General features: G+C 42.3%; 1 long non-coding RNA gene across 1 annotated transcript; it reads left to right on the forward strand.

The window, feature by feature from the left end:
- The first annotated feature begins 495 nt into the window (after positions 1-495).
- On the forward strand, positions 496-7,260 carry LOC146805543 (uncharacterized). The gene is made up of 2 exons (XR_014967855.1): positions 496-1,112; positions 5,471-7,260. It is a non-coding gene; the product is annotated as an uncharacterized LOC146805543 (long non-coding RNA).
- The last annotated feature ends 8,427 nt before the right edge of the window (positions 7,261-15,687 follow it).

The raw sequence follows: 15,687 nt of genomic DNA on the forward strand, positions 1-15,687 counted from the left end.
GAAATATGCCCCCTACATACCAAAAGCCTAAATACCGGTCGGTAACGGGATATTTACCGAAAATTGGCCGTTACCGACCGTTATTTGGCTTCCTACATATGGCCCCTGGTGATTTAAATGCTAACCCACCTGTTCAGCCACATTTTCAGCGTGTTTGGGTACACGTGCCATGGAAGCGAGCTGAAGTAATAGCGCTTAAGCAGACATTGCCTGACCCCCGTAAAAACCCTGCAGGATATTATAAGGAGTTATCACAGACTGCAGAATCGTGTGTCATGAATTTAGCTGACATGTCGTAAATTGGCTGCGATTAAATTAGCGTTAGCAGAATCCATCTGGTATTTAGAGGCTATCCTGTACATTTTGTGGAATCCATTTTGTATTTCTGGCAGCCATTTTGTCTTCCCTTGTGCTCTGTTTAAAGGACTGGCTATACTTAGACTCTGCTTCCCTGCACATGCGCAGGAATATCTAACTGTCCATGCATCTGTTTTTAGTCTGTAACTATCAGGTTGTTTCTACCAGAGTCAGCAACTGCTAGCTCCTCCTTTACTGTTGACGGTGCATTTCTGTATGACCATCTATGTATGTAACTCTTCTCATGTATGCTTGCACCGCCCTTTTCCTGAGCCCCTGTGTGGGTATAAAAGACCCATGGTTCTTCTACTCTGTGTGCTACCTTCATTCAGCACCACAGGGTGCTGGGTGAATGTGGTTCCACCTCCTGAGGTTTAATAAACTATGTATTTTCTATTTCAGTTTCTGTGCCAACTTCTTTCTAATAGTCTGAGGACTCTGTGCAGAGAAGGGCGAACCCCTTGCACTGGTAGCTGATGCCTATTTTCTACAATTGGCGCCTCAACTTGGGGCTCATCGGTGACTCGGATGTCCAAAGGATTGGTCGCGACGAAGGATTGGAATCTCGCTCTGGACGTGATCACTGCCCGATAAGACCAGAGTCTTGGCATCCACGGCGACTTTTCCTTTCTTTCTGATCTGACCATCCAGGTGGCAACGGTCCTCGACTGAGATCTCTTCTGTTGATTCACCGTGCAGTGACCATTTGGTCGATTTTAGAACTTGGCAGGATGAATCTGGACACCAAGTGATTGGTAAGTGTCTGCGGCGCTTGCTGTTGGTTTTGATGCCTGTGATTGGTAAGGTAGTTTAGTAACGCTTACTGTGGCTTTGAGTATGGTATATTTTGTGTTGGCCAACTTGGTTTGATTTGATATATGTGACTTGCAATTCACATAGGCAGGTAATGAGGAGAATTTTCTCTAACTGAATTGATTTGAACGGCACATCGTACTAAAGGTACCTTAAGTGCTACTTTGATTATATATTGCATATTCTGCACTATTTTTGGCATGCCTGTCTTTAGCACACTTCAAAAGATGTGTTGCTTTTGGAATGGTACCTTGAATCTTGATGAAGCACAACTGGCTCCCCCCGGAGGGGACGCCTAATAGGGATATGTATATTAAGTATGGTCTTTCTTCTATAATGTACAGCGCATTATGGAATAAAAATACTTGTAAGTGGTGACTAGTACCCAGAGGAACTAAATATGTACATAAAAGGATCCTGGTCTGTGCACTTAGTAACATTCATAAGTGATGAGATGCAGAGCGGTTTTTTTGGTGTTCTGCCAGCCAAATCTGGTGAATATGACTTGCAACTAGTATTTACAAATGGTTTGGTTTAAGTACAGTCTGTGGGCTGTCTTTTGTTTCTGTCTTAAGTGTTGAGCTGTGGGTTAAATGTGTGTTTACATGTTATGGTGTGGTAAATTGTGTTTTGGATGTTGCTAGCACTGGAAAAAGCGTGTGACTGAATGACTGTGAATATGTGAAAGAATTCTGAGAAGTGAAATTGTTAAGGAGTAAATTTAATTTGGTCTCATCACCATCAATAAGTCGCAAAAGGAAATTGAGAGGGGTGTAGCTAGAGAAAGAGCAACCCCTGTGATTTGATGAATCCCTTAATGTACAAAAGTATTAATGAAGAGTAATTAGGGACCGGTTAAAAGTTTAGCTTGCAAAAAATTGTGGGTATTTCGAATTTGCAAATTGTTCCTATGCAGCATTGTGTTCTTGGTGGTTCAGTGAGCCAATGTGCTGGGTCCACAGGGTTGTAGGTTCTAATTTAAGCTGAACCTGCTAATCTGAGAATTGAACCTAAACTTATGACCCTTGAAAAGAAATTGTATATTAAAATAAATTTTTCCATAGGGCAAATTATTGCAGTTTAGATAAAATTAGGAAGGCTTTTTGTCTTTGACAGCTTCAGGGCTGTGCAAGGCAGATTTTGACCTTGCAGCCTGTAAGGTGGGGGCTAAAAATAGGGGAGTGAACCAGGAGGTGAAATCACTGCTTAGAAAGCTTCACTGACATGAAAATGTGTAATGCTTGCAGCAGGACACCCTTGGAGAGAGGTGGGGGCCCGGAGCACTCGCTGTGGCCCGGTTCTGCGCTGAGGGGCTATTTTTAGCTTCTCTGATGAGACAGGGCAGCTGAGGAACGAAACTCAAGGAGCCTTCCTCGGCCCTATTTTGTGCAAAGACCAGTTAGACTTTCCATAGAAAACTGTTTTTTTTTTTTTTTTTAAAACTGTTGCATTAATCCTAGACAAAAAGTAAAATGATGCTCTTGCTTGAAATTTTAAGGGCTATATGCCTATATAAAAACGATTTTCCAATTGAGAATTAATTTTCTCAGTGGAAATTGTGGCGCAAAGCTAACATGGATTATCGGATAAGAGTTTTACCTTTAGAAAGTTAAAATTAAGATAACCTGTGTAAAGAGAAAAACGAAATTGTGTGTTTTACAATAGACTAAATTCAGATACAAAATGTCACAGCATTTATCTTTTGTATAGGGTATTCAAAGGCATTCACATTATACAGAACGACAGAGTTGTGTTGGCTTGAAAGGTTGACTTGAAAGGCGTGTGAATTCGACGCCTTTACGTGTCAAACAGCTGTGTCAGCAAGACTATTTCTATTCTCTGCGGACTCCGGCCACAGAGAACAGCTAAAGTCAAACACGTTGTAAAATGCGGCATTTCATACTGCTGTTTTAAAAGTTAGAAATATAGTTTCATGATTTTTGATAAACAGAGGGCAGATTGACAGTAGGGATTTCTTTTCTTAATGCCTTTTTTTAAAATAAGGATAAGAGTGGTTTTTGATGTTAAATAATAATGACTGTCCTTCATTTAAAAGTGGCGCAGACTTAAGATGTTTCAAGATAAGCTTCTGTGCTTAGGGCTAAGAATTAATGTGTTTCAACATGATAGGCAAAGGGATGCAGCTTGCTTTTCATATGTGGACTCATCAAAATGATTAGATTTATTTAAAAAAAATAAAAAAATATATACATATATTTTTATTATTTTGTTATTTCAAATAGGTGCATTAAAATCGTTTTTTAATATTTATAATGCCTAATAATGATACTGTGACCTCCTAGCATCCAAATTGAATTTAAGCCGTGCTATACAGCAATAGGGGGTCAATTACATGTGAAAATGTCACTTTATCCAGGCGTACAAAACTCATTTTTATAAGGGCATACATTATACATTTCTGATGCCACATCTCTGGGATATGTAGAGGACATTCTGGGGGTGACTATTATGCAAAAACATTGTAGGATATTAATTTTTAAGTGCCCTAAAAATCAAAGTCGAAATTGAGTAAAAATTCACTATTTAAATGAGATTTCTCCAGTCAGAGCAGCTTTTAAACTGCCTTAGACTCAAGTAAATGCACATATGTACGCATAAAACTTCATAGCTGACATTTATATTGCTCAAGCACTCAGCACCCTGATTCTCAATATACCTATGTACAAAAACTGGCAGAAGTTATTAAGCTTACCTCTGAAATTGCTGGTAGACACACAGAGTGGGTTTTGCTGCTCTGCCTTCGGTCTCTAGGGTCACTTTGACTTGGGAGCACCGCATGACAACCTTGCATACAAGCTGGAACAGCTGCATAGGTTAAAGGCCGAACTTCTACATTTAGAAGCCTGGCAGGGCTCGGCTTCACATTTGCTTTGACATTTCGACATTTGAAAGACGAAATGGCAGGGGAAGAAAGAGGTTTTTGCTTACCTTTTTTTGGTAAAAGCAAGTTTTTGTGTGCACTCAATGAACATAGTATATGTGACCTCTCTTTAAAAGATAATGGCTCTGCCATATATATATATAGTATAAATGTTTTTAGGGTTGAATTCAGGAAGCAATGGGATTCAGTTTGAATTCATGTGGCCTCATGTTGCACTAGTACATTTGCTAAAGGAATATATTCTTTGGCTAGCTGAAATGTGCTATTTAGCTCCTCAGAGTTTGTTTATGCCCAGTTGCTACAAATTGGGGTTGATAGTGTTGACAGAATGAAACCTGGTACAGGTTTCTTACTGTCAAAACTGGGGAGAGGGGGCTAGCTCCTCTACAAATTAAGGGTAGGCAAATTTATGTGTTCTCTCTATTTTTCTTAATTTTTTTCGAGCCTGTCTAAACTGTCTGTGAAATAACCATGAGACATTTAATTGGCTATTCAGTAATACTGTTTTAAACATTATTAGCATTAATAAAACGAATAAATATATTTTGCTATGTTACTACCCGTCCTCTCTGATGGAATTATGAGAGGATGAGTAGTCTAGATTGCTGCTTCCTTATTTGATCTTTAAGGGGAACTAGCTGTGGGTAGTTTTTGTTTGAAAATTCTCAGGTGACAACACCACTATTGTTTGTTATTCTCATGCTACATACAGTTTTGCAAGGGCATTGCTAGTTTTATTAGCTAGTCTGTGTAAATAAATTGACAGTCCTTACTAGAACTAATGTTGCATAGTTTGGATTGTGAAAATGTAGAATGCAGGGAAGAGGTCTATGTGATCCTTAGCAAACATTTTTGAGGAAAATATTGTTTTATAGGAGTCTGTTAGTCACAAGATGTTCCACTGGAGAACGTGTACCCATTATGTTGAAGTTTTTAGTTCTTTATGTAATAAGAATCTTTGTTAAATTAGTAGTGTTAGATTTTCCTGTTGCTCCTATAACATGAGAGCATGGTCCTGAGTATACAATGTAGGTGCTTTAATTAAGAAAAATCATTTTATAAGTGTCTGCAGTCCTGTACAAATAATGCAATGTTTAGGAGTAAACGTGTATAACATTTCCTTTTTCTTGAGCGTCTTTAGAAATGAACACAGACTTCCTTGACTGCTTGGCATTGGGTGACGTATTACTCTTGTCAGTTCACTAAAGAGTTCCTTTTATACTTGCCAATAGGTTCAGGCTGTTGTTTTATTTACTCACACCTATATGAAAGTGGTTCCAAGGTGCCTTGTTAATATATGGGGTGTCCCTAGACTAGGAAGTATTCTGAGACTATCCTCTCTGTTGATAGATTATTTCTGTGCCTTGTCTAAAGACCTTTTGTTCTGTCCACCAATAGATATTTGCTGCTTTACAACCATTGCCAGAGGGGCGCGGACATCAGATCCAGCTTGAGGAGTCAGCACCAGTCCAGCTTGAAGTCAAAGTGAAGGTAACCAGCACAGGCATTACTGGCAACCAGGACCTCAGTGAAGGTAGAAGGCCGGAAGCATTGTGATGAGAGTACCCCTGCTACTATCTTGGGCGAAAGACGGGGTCACAAATCAGAAAGGAGAAATCGTGGATCAAGCTTTTGATGCCCAGCCGAGAGTCACAGACCGACCAGGAAGGCGAGAAAGTTTTTGCTTGAGGTAACCCCCTTTGAAACAAGGGTTGCTTCAGAGATCCTAGCATCAGGCCTCTGAATCCTGGTCCTAAAGTGGCTGTAAAGTTTTCACCTTTGTTGGCCAAGATCTATGGCCCCAACGAAAGAGCAGTGTGCCAGCAGAGCAATACAGGAGTTAGGGAAGGACTTGAGTTCAGGGTACAGGTGCTGTGTCTCTGGTGCCTGTTAGATTAAAATGAAGAAAACTGGTGCACTGCCTGAGACACTGGACAGGATCGCTGAGCGCATTTGCCCTGGTGGGTGATTGCCCTATCCTGAAAGAAGAAACTTTTCCCTTGAAACTAGGCCATGATTCCTGAGTTGCGAGTTGTGCAGCTCCACCGTGGGAACAACAAGAGCCTGCCTGTGAGGCTCAAACGGACACAGGGAGAAGGCTCCCCTCTGGTTGGTTGTACAGCAGCTTTAATTTCCCAAGGACTTCTTTTTCTTTTTGTTGAAAATGTACCCCATTGATCGTCCCATTTTTGAGGAGGAGCAACCCTTTGCAGCTCTTCATCCTAATTCTCATGGTCCTGTGTAGTTCTCCTGGTCCTCTGGATCCAGGATAATTTTTGTAAATAATATGTCTGACTGCTTTAATGTTTGTATTGGATATAATGATAGATACTCTAGCCCTCATAAAGGAAACACTGGAAAAGTCTAGCGAAAATGTTTTTGAAGTTGAAATTGATGGTAACTGAAATGCATAGTAGCCTTGAAAATGTTTTTACTGGATGGTTCTAGGATTTGCTTAGGACTAGAAAGCTAATAATTCTGTTTCTGATAATAGTAATTACTCTCTCCTGCTATCTGTATGACCCAATTCTCTGTTCCCTTTGTACTTCTGTTTATACCTCATACATACCCGCTTAACAATATTTAGAATGAGAAATGCCCACCTAGCAATGAATTAGGATATTTATGAAAAAAAAATATATAATTACTCAAAATTAATATGCATATTTTTCATTTTTCCTACTGGATTATGGGAGATGTCTTCAGCTAACGCTAAAAGGGTCCTCTGTCGTAAATTGGCTGCGATTAAATTAACGTTAGCAGAATCCATCTGGTATTTAGAGGCTATCCTGTACATTTTGTGGAATCCATTTTGTATTTCTGGCAGCCATTTTGTCTTCCCTTGTGCTCTGTTTAAAGGACTGGCTATACTTAGACTCTGCTACCCTGCACATGCGCAGGAATATCTAACTGTCCATGCATCTGTTTTTAGTCTGTAACTATCAGGTTGTTTCTACCAGAGTCAGCAACTGCTAGCTCCTCCTTTACTGTTGACGGTGCATTTCTGTATGACCATCTATGTATGTAACTCTTCTCATGTATGCTTGCACCGCCCTTTTCCTGAGCCCCTGTGTGGGTATAAAAGACCCATGGTTCTTCTACTCTGTGTGCTACCTTCATTCAGCACCACAGGGTGCTGGGTGAATGTGGTTCCACCTCCTGAGGTTTAATAAACTATGTATTTTCTATTTCAGTTTCTGTGCCAACTTCTTTCTAATAGTCTGAGGACTCTGTGCAGAGAAGGGCGAACCCCTTGCACTGGTAGCTGAGGCCTATTTTCTACAGACATTGATATGTTGTTCGGGAATGTTGTTCCGCAGCCTTTGTGGGGATTGATTCGTAATGCAGATCATGCTGCAGAACTAGGTGACACATGGGCTAATATCATTGCTGCAGACACTCGACAAGTTGGTGGTGCCAAGCCTGAGCCCGCGGTAGCAGAACTCCCTGGTAGAATAATTAATTATATGAAAACTTTAATGCCCGCGATGCGTGTGAATTGGGATAAATTATCGGCATGCAAGCAGAAGAAAGACGAGTCAGTGTCCGATTTCTTCACCAGGTTCGAAGAAACTTTTATCGACCATAGTGGACAAGATATGAGTACGGAAGGTGGTCAATGATTATTTGTTGACAAATTTGTGCACAATTTGCTTCCCGAGTTGTGTAAGAAATTGAAAGATTCTGAGAGTTCCTGGGCTGTTTCCTCTTCAGCACAAATACTGGCTACTGCACAGTATTACGAAAATAGGAATAAAGATGAGAAAGATAAAGCAGACAAGAAAACAAAAGAATTAAAAACAAAGGTTCTGTTACAGCAGGCCTACCCACCACGCGGAAGTCAGAGTAACTATCAGCAACCTCAGCAGTTTCAAAGAAACATGCAAAGGTTTGAATATTCTCAACCGCGTGTTCCGGTAGGTCCCAATCAATGTTCATATTGTAAAGAAGAAGGTCATTTTAAGTATAGTTGTCCTATATTGTTGCAGCGTACGAATAATGCTTATGGCACGAGAGGTAGAGGTGGTCAGCAAGCTCCTAGAGGTAGAGGGCGTGGGAATGTCCCCAGAACGCGCGTCCTCTTCCGCCTCAAAATACGATGAATAGTTTTGATCAGCAAGCCAATGCAACTGGTAGGACAGCTCAGTACTATAACGATGACTATTATGCGGAAGATGAAAATGCGGAAGGTAATGATTACTAGGACAGCCATAGACAGAGAGAGGGAGTTGTTTCAGTGCCAGTGGACCAGAGTGGACCGTATGTCAAGGTGACTACAGCGGGTGTATCAGAACCTTTTCTATTGGATACTGGTGCTGCAAAGAGTTCTATTATGCACTCAAAACTCCCTGGCGCGCCTTTGTCTGGCGAAATGAATGTTTCAGTAGGTTTTTCTGGCGCCCCGGTTAGGAACCCGATCTCTAGTCCTATGCCCCTTTCTGTTGGACCTTGTGAGCTGAAAGCACCCCTCATCCTAACGACAGGATGTGGTGAAAACCTGTTAGGATTGGATTTGTTAAAGAGATTACATGCAACATAATATTGTTCCCCCTCGGGAGTACAACTTACACTGGGAAGGGAAGTGATTTCTCCAATGTATTTGTCGAAGAATAAACTGCCAGCTGAATTGTCGTCTCTTCCGGATGTCCTTTGGGCTTCTGGTCTTAATGATGTGGGTCTCTTAGAAATACCGCCATACGTGATCACTTTGAAAGCCAATGTTAAATTGCCACGCATTCCCCAGTACAAGATCTCTAATGAAGGTGAGAAAGCGTTGTTAGCGATCATCTATGACTTGATTGAAAAGGATGTAATTGAAATGACAAGAGGCAACGTTTGCAATAGTCCGGTTCTGCCTATTTTAAAACATACTGACCCTTCTCAGCCACCTGTTTACAGATTTGTGATCGATCTTAGAGAGGTCAATAAGATAGTTGTGCCACAGTTACCAGTTGTCCCTGATATAACTGCTTTGTTAACTATGATTCCAGCTTCCGCTGCTTGGTTCTCAGTGGTCGATTTGAAGAATGCTTTCTTTAGCATCCCGATTGCAGAGGAGAGCAGGGATATTTTTGTTTTTAGTCTAGGAGGTCGAAGCTTCCGTTTTAAACGCGTTCCACTGGGCTACTGTGAAAGTCCATCAATATACAGTCAGGCTTTAAAAGCGCAGCTTGATACAATTGTTCTACCTAGTGGTGCTACCCTTATTCAGTATGTTGACAATTTACTAATCGCCGCGGATACTGAGGAGATTTGTAAAGAGGCTACATTGTCGTTGTTGCGTCATTTGTCTACTTTTCATCACAAAGTGTCTCTCACAATACTGCAATATTGTCGACAAGAAGTGACCTACTTAGGCCATCTCTTATCGAAAGAGGGAAGGAAACTGACCCCAGAAAGAATTCAGGCCATTGCACAATTGAGCGTGCCAAGAACACAGAGAGAAGTGCGTGCTTTCTTGGGTATTACTTCATACTGTAGGCAGTGGATCCCGAGTTTTTCTTTGCTGGCAAAACCTTTGATAGCATTAACATGTAAAGATACCCCGAATCCCGTCCCGTGGTCTGAAGAGTGTCAGAGAAGTTTTTCAGAATTGCGTAATGCATTATGTTCAGCTCCTGTGTTGGGTACCCCCGACTACGGTAAACCCTTTACGTTGTATGTTCACGAGAAAGAAGGTTGTGCATTGTCAGTGCTGACACAGTCTTTTTGAGACAAACAGCGTCCGTGCGCGTATTTTTCGTCAATTTTGGATCCGGTAGCCAAGGCATTGCCAAGTTGTTTGAGAGCCACAGCGGCAGCAGCTGTTTCTATTCGACAGTCTGCTGGGTTAGTAATGAACAACACGTTGATTGTGATGGTTCCACACGCAGTGGACACGTTATTAAACAGGACCAAGACACAGCACTTAACTAGTGCTCGATTGTCAGGTTATGAGTTAACACTATTAGCGAGTCACGTGCACATAAAGAGGTGCAACACGTTGAATCCAGCTACTTTATTGCCGATTTCAGCAGACACAGATGAGATTGAACAACATGATTGTCTGTTCAGAACAGAAGAAGAAACAAAAGGGAGAGTGGACATTAAAGATACTGCCTTGGTTGAGTGTGATGGTACCTTATGGGTGGATGGCTCGTGCTTCAAGCTTCCGAATGGTGAAACGACTGCTGCATATGCTATCACGACTTTGCACACGATTGTTGAAACTGCACGTATACCACATAATTCGGCTCAAGCAGCAGAATTAATTACCCTTACAAGAGCATGCGTGTTGTCGAAAGGAATGAAAGTGAACATATATACTGACAGTCAGTTTGCCTTTGGCGTGGCCCATAGTTTTGGGCGCTTGTGGAAAGAATGTGGGTTCTTGACTTCGCATGGAACTAAGATTCAGAATGGTCAGTTGGTGAATGATCTCCTTGAGTCGTTGACCTTGCCATTACAAGTTGCGATTGTGAAATGCAGTGCACACAAGAAAGTTACCGATGATGTTGGTCGTGGTAATGCATTTGCTGACGAAGTTGCGAAAGAAACAGCAAAAGATGTTACAACTCGAATGTATGTTGCAGGCCCTGCAAGATGGGTTGGTGATGTTGGAATGTGTGAAGACACGATAGAGAGTGTGAAGTCCCTCCAAGCTGAAGCCACAGAGAAAGAATCGAGTATGTGGAAAGAAAGTAAGGGTAAATTGGATGAAAATGGTTGTTGGGTTGATTTGTCAGAGCACCGGCGATGGTTGTTACCTGATGCATATGTGCTTCCAGTGGTCACGATGGCACATGGAATGGCGCATATCAGTGTGAAAGGGATTTGTAAGTTGTTAGCTCCAGTATGGCAGAATGCTGGAATTCCCAAGTGTGCAGAGAATGTGGTCAAAAATTGCATGGTATGTTTGAAATACAATCCTGGTAGGGGAACCCCAACTCCAGCTGGTCATTTTGCGCCTCCAACGTATCCGTTTGAGGTTTTGCAGCTAGATTTCATCCACATGGAAAGGTGCAACAATTTGAAATATGTACTTGTTGTTGTCTGCGCTTTTTCAAGGTGGATAGAAGCCTATCCCCTAAAAGACAATACTGCCTTATCCACAGCTAAAGCCCTTGTCAAGGAATTTTTCCCTAGGTTTGGAATGCCGAGAATGGTATGGAGTGATAATGGGAGTGAATTTGTGGGTCGAGTGATGAAGAATGTATGTGAGGGACTAGGTATTAAGCAGAAATTCCACGCTGCAAATCACCCCCAATCAGCTGGACTAGTAGAGTGTTACAATGGCACTTTGAAACTCAAGTTGGCTAAGATTCAAGCAAGTTCTGGTCTAAAATGGCCTGTTGCTTTGCCCTTAGCACTCCTATCAACAAGAATGACTGTGCATTCACGAGTGGGACTTAGTCCCTATGAAATCGTGTTTGGCCGCCCGGCCAATATATGGGGAGTGCCAAGGCCTACAAAACTTAGTGAGATCGAACATCCAGTACTGCTTGATTATTTGTATGAATTGACGGCTAAATTGCGTGTTTTACACCAACAGGTGCATGATACTCTGCCTCAGGTCTCTGAAGCTCCAGGACATCCTATCAATCCTGGATCATGGGTGCTGGTCAAAAACTTCAAGAGGACAAAGAATGATGAACCCCGTTGGACCGGCCCCCATCTCGTCTACCACATAATTCGGCTCAAGCAGCAGAATTAATTGCCCTTACAAGAGCATGCGTGTTGTCGAAAGGAATGAAAGTGAACATATATACTGACAGTCAGTTTGCCTTTGGCGTGGCCCATAGTTTTGGGCGCTTGTGGAAAGAATGTGGGTTCTTGACTTCGCATGGAACTAAGATTCAGAATGGTCAGTTGGTGAATGATCTCCTTGAGTCGTTGACCTTGCCATTACAAGTTGCGATTGTGAAATGCAGTGCACACAAGAAAGTTACCGATGATGTTGGTCGTGGTAATGCATTTGCTGACGAAGTTGCGAAAGAAACAGCAAAAGATGTTACAACTCGAATGTATGTTGCAGGCCCTGCAAGATGGGTTGGTGATGTTGGAATGTGTGAAGACACGATAGAGAGTGTGAAGTCCCTCCAAGCTCGAGTAAAAGGGAAAAAGAACTGGGTACACGGCGTTCACTGCAAGAGGGTCCCTTTGCCTTTGCCTTACGACCAGTGGGTCCAGAAAGGGATCGCTGACTCAGAGACTGAGACTGTGCCTCGTTTTCTGCCCTTTAGCGATGCACGAGTAAAAGGAACGCTTTCTGAGAAGGAAAGCGATGACATCTTGCAAGAAGCTGTGCCACCTTCAATTCGATTGGACACTACAGAGCCTGAACTCTTGTTTCAAGACCAAACAGTACCTACAAGAAGCCGTTACAATTTGAGGCCGAGAACTATGGACAAATAAAAATTCTTTTTCTTTGATATCTTTTTTTTTTTTGAGAGGTGCAGCTCTCTCTTCCATCTGAGAAACTTTCTTATTTTTGTTTTTCAAACCACCATCTGGGTTCAGCTGTAGGGTCGCGGTGCCAAGACTTTGGGGTACAAGCCGGAGACGTTAGGTCAACGGTCTGGTTGGTCTAGGGCGTTTCCTGGACTGACAGGTCACAATGCTTAGCAGAAGACACTCATCCGCCGCGAACAGCACGATTAGAGGATGGAGTTTTTCGAGATGGATAGACCCGCTGAGGAAATAAATTTTAAGAGCAGAATATGTAAAGTAATGAATAGCAAACGTTTTGTAATATTATGTCTGTTTGTACTATTTAGCATGATGATGTTTTCTGTAGGTTATGTATTATTGTCTTTTCAAGTGCCGTTTGCACCCACTATACAGCCCATACCTCCTCCTACTGTTCCCTCACACTCTTTCCACCCTCTGCCTGAACACGAACAAGCTAGACGTTCTAAGTTCGTAAACAATTTGTTTATTCAACTCCTGCACCAGCACCAACTAGTTATGAATACAAATTGCTGGGTGTGTGGTTTGATGCCGCATACCATTGATAAGGGTATCCCGTATCTAGTGCTGCCGTTTAGCTATAATGGGTCATCATGGGCATTCCAGACTATGTTTCTTTTTGCACTTGAGACCTATTCCCCACTACCACCGCGTTCCAATAGACCTAGCATGAACAATAAAGCCTTGATGAGAGGAGTTGCTGATATGAGTAGAGACATCGATGCATATTCATCTATTCCCAAGGATGAGTTGCGAGCTTATGTGGGTTGGAACGCGACGGGGTATAGCATTAGTCTGGGCGAGAAACAGCGTAAAAGTTCATCTCCGATTTGGGTAGTACCCCACATAGGTCGGTTCTGTTTACAAGGTAATGGTCAGAATCCAAGAGCTAAATTAGGGAAGAGTGACTGTGCTGAAACGTACATTTTTCCATCACAGTTTTCCCCTGTGTTTTTGGCTGCCAAGGGTACATACTTTGTTTGTAATGACCGAGCATATACATGGTTGTCCCCTGATTTCTCGGGCACGTGTTATGTTGCAAATTTGCTACCGCCGACATTTACTGCCGCCTCTGATTATCACAAGACCAGAGTTGTGAGAGGCGTTGTTAGTAAGGAAGATACTGCCGGTCAGGAAGCGGGAGACTTTTTCCTGGGTTTCCTGCCGTTTTGGGGACCAATGGTCAATAGTAGGAACCTGAGACAACTGACTCGTGTAGTTGAAACCACTGTTAATGTAACGGCTGGTGCCCTTGGTAACTTGACAGCTGAGCTCCAAGCGGATCGCCTCATGATGTTGCAGAACCGTATGGTTCTAGATGTCATACTTGCAGACCGTGGTGGGGTATGTAAGGTTATCCAATCAAGCTGCTGTATTTTCATACCAGATAACGCTCCCACAGTCTATCAGGCCATTTCCAAACTGCATAAGATTTCCGAATCCATTCATGTGGAGAAAGGAGACTGGTCGATGATGGGGTGGTTCTGGGGACTGATATCAGCTTGGGGATGGAAGATTCTAATAGTCACTGGGACGATCTTAGCCATTCTTTTCCTGTTCTGTCTATGTATGCAGTGTGCTCCTGCAATGTGTAGCCTCTGTGTTGCATCATGTGTAAGGAACCCTGTATCAAGGGACGAGCTAAGCAATAGGATGATGCTACAGCAACATCTTCATGACTTTATGAATATGGACCTGGACTCAGATTAGTATGAGTATAGTTATTGCCTATGTAAGGGCAAAAGGAGGGTCTGTGGTACTGTAAATTTCGGAACCATGTTGGTAGGGTGGTCCTACCATGCGATTTTGGTATCAGCGGACCGCAAATGACTAATGCGGTATGTATGAGTGTTTTGTCACGTTTCCCCGATGTACTCACCGTGTATGCAATACTACATATTAAACCCTCGGGTTCCATTTTAAAATGGTAACCATTTTGTGGTTGCCCTCACATAGGCTGCGCACTGAGGCCATGCCTAGGCCTAAAGGACACGCAATCTTTCTGTGACTTCTTTGTGACCTGTGCAAACTGACTCCGCTGCTCGAGGTCAGTCCTGTCCGACCGGTTCCTTTTACTGCGGCCAAATGGGATTAGCATCAGGGCCCGACACATCATAAAGTCGTGCATCCCACACAAACCCTGACTAATCTCTTTCACACCTGACTCTATTTCCTACTTTATGGCTTGTTTTACGAGGAGGAGGTGTCCGTTTTATTGGGGTCTGCTGATATCTGATGAGGGTTCTGAGCCTCGCTGGGTAAATAATTATGGGCTGACCGAGCTGAAATGTGGGATTATCATCATGACTTTGCTCTTTCTTTGAAGCGAAAATATGTGAACGACCACTTGTAAAATAGGGGCGGTGTTGCCCAGAGCGTAATATTCTGTATATAAGAAAAGACTGGTTTTTGGTTGGGAGCAGTCTCCTGAGAACATACACCGTGCTGTACTTCTCGGATACCTGTGATTGGTCTGCAGCCAATAAATACGATCTTTGACTTCATCTAGAAGACTCTGTGTTTCTGTAGTATGAAACAGGAAGAACTCAAAGTCTTCGGGTGTGTCCCCTGGCACCGCTGGGTTGGTTCTGAAAAACCCAGTACTTCAGCCCAAACCACTTCCCTGATAGCATTCTCACAATCTACTTTTGCTTTTACGGCACTTTGAATACATTCAACTAGGACCCTGTTGAATCTTTCAAGTTTTCCATTTCCTTGAGGAAAATACAATGGTGTACGTGAATGTTTGATGTCCATTTTTGTTAAAAACTCTTGCATGAGTTGCGAGGTAGATTGAACTCCATTGTCTGTGAGTAACTCTTCAGGAGTGCCTTCTCTGCTAAAACCATCCTGAAGAAATCTGATGACAGATTTAGTGTTTGGTTCAGAAACACCCCTGTCTTCTACCCACCTAGACAAATGATCAATTAGAACTACAAAATATTTCATACAATTGGGAAGTACATGAAATGGGCCTAAAAAATCCTCAGCAACATTTTGCCATAACTTGTTAGGAGAGATTGAAGGTTTGGGAGAGGAAGAATTTGAAAGCAAGTGTTTGTCACTGTATGAACATTGTGTACAGTTACTCACCAATAATTCTACATCTCGATCTACAGAAGGCCACCAAAAATCATTGCGTATTCTGCGTTTGGTAGCAGTCATAC

Source organism: Triturus cristatus, chromosome 8, assembly GCF_964204655.1.
Source record: "Triturus cristatus chromosome 8, aTriCri1.1, whole genome shotgun sequence".
NCBI lineage: Eukaryota > Metazoa > Chordata > Amphibia > Caudata > Salamandridae > Triturus > Triturus cristatus.